This window comes from Propithecus coquereli, unplaced genomic scaffold, assembly GCF_000956105.1.
Source record: "Propithecus coquereli isolate 6110/MARCELLA unplaced genomic scaffold, Pcoq_1.0 Scaffold300, whole genome shotgun sequence".
In the NCBI taxonomy this organism is placed as follows: Eukaryota; Metazoa; Chordata; class Mammalia; order Primates; family Indriidae; genus Propithecus; species Propithecus coquereli.
The window spans coordinates 356,138-357,890 of record NW_012148620.1 but is presented as its reverse complement, the minus strand read 5'-3'; the positions used below and the strand labels follow the sequence as shown (position 1 = coordinate 357,890).

Here is a 1,753-nt window from a genome sequence, read left to right as displayed (position 1 = left end):
TTAGTAGAGACGGGGTCTCGCTCTTGCTCAGGCTGGTTTCGAACTCCTGAGCTCAAACAATCCACCCGCCTTGGCCTCCCAGAGAGCAAGGATTACAGGCGTGAGCCACCGCGCCCGGCCAGAACAGAAATTAAAATCTTTTGAGAATCATTTTTTATAATTTGGCAGTCTGAGTTATTCAGCCCTACCTTCTCACTGAAAACAATAAAAATGATGGATAAAATGTTTTTTAAATCTCCTTTAAAAGCATTAGCAATCTGACAGGATAGCTCCAAATCTAAGCGAAAGCAGAAACCCCAGGATAAACAGCACTAAAGCCACTTTTGTACTACAGAAATCTTCCAAACTTGGATTCAGTTGTGATTGCCAATTCAAATTTGTCTGTACCTAATAACATACCTTAAATATTCGTAAAGCAAAAGTTGACATTACTGTGAAGTAGTAGATGAATTTACAATTTTAGTGCAAGATTTTAACATATTAATATTTCAGTAATAGATAGTTAAGCAACTTGACCTAATTAATATACATAGAGCACTGTATCTGACAACTACTAAATACACATTCTTTTAAATGCAAATAGAATATTTACCAAAATTAACCCTATACAGGGGCATGAAGGAAGTCTCAACAAATTAGAGAGGATTAAAATCACAAAAAGATAACTAAAAATTCCCAAATGTTTAGAAAGTAAGCAACACATGTTTAATGACCCCAGGTCAAAGATGAAATTGTAATGCAAATTTTTAAATATTTTGAGCAGAATCAAATAGAAAATGTGACAGAAGAAAATGTAACAGAAAAAATGTAAAATGCCGCTAAAGCCATGCTTAGAGGGAAATGTATAAGGTCTGTCTGGGAAGTATCCAGCCATTGTTAATGTAATATAATGAGACCGGTTATAAGCAACTTTATGCCAATAGATTTAAAAATTTAGATAAATGGACAAATTCCTCAAAAAACACAGTTTACCAAAACCAATAAAGAAGAAATAGAAAATCTAGTAGGCTTATATCTATTAAAGAAATTAAATTCATGTTAACATACTTCCACAAAGAAAACTCCAGGCCCAGGGAATTCTTCCAAATATTTGAGGAAGTAATATTACCTATTTTATATAAAACTCTTCCAGAAAAAACGAGTAAAAAAGGGAACACTTCTTAGTTTGTTTTATGTGGCCAGCATGACTTCTGATATCTAAACTACAATGACATTCCAATAAAGATTAATCTGTCTCATCTACAGAGTGGTCAAAATCCTTAACAAAGTATTAACTAATGAATCCAACAATATATAAAAAGGATAATACATCACAAGTTAGGCTCATTCTAAGAATATAAGATTTAACATTCAAAAATCAATCTGTATAAACTCACCACATTAACAGAATAAAGAGGAGGAAAGTATACTATATATATAGAAAAGACCATTGATAAAAGTAAGTACCTGTTTATGAAAACAATATTTTCTACAAAACATGATCATGCCCGTATTTAACAATAAAACACTGTAAACTTTCCCTTGAGATCCAGAATGAGACAAGAGGTTGACATACTTGTCTCCTGTCACCACTTTTATTTTAACATCATATTGCAAGTATAGCTAGTGCAATGAGGAAAAGAAAATATAAGAATTGGAAACAAAAAACAAAACTGTAATTATTCACTTATGACAACTGCATATACAGAAAATTCTGTAGATTTATAATCAATAATTAAATGTCATTCTGTCCCTGAACATAAGGTTAATTTAA

The 1,753-nt window shown here is 31.9% G+C and overlaps 1 protein-coding gene across 1 annotated transcript in view; it reads left to right on the top strand.

Moving 5' to 3' along the window:
* Positions 1-1,753, top strand: part of XPR1 (xenotropic and polytropic retrovirus receptor 1) — a 199,393-nt gene that overhangs the window by 191,274 nt on the left and 6,366 nt on the right. The gene's annotated exons all lie outside the window — the stretch shown is intronic.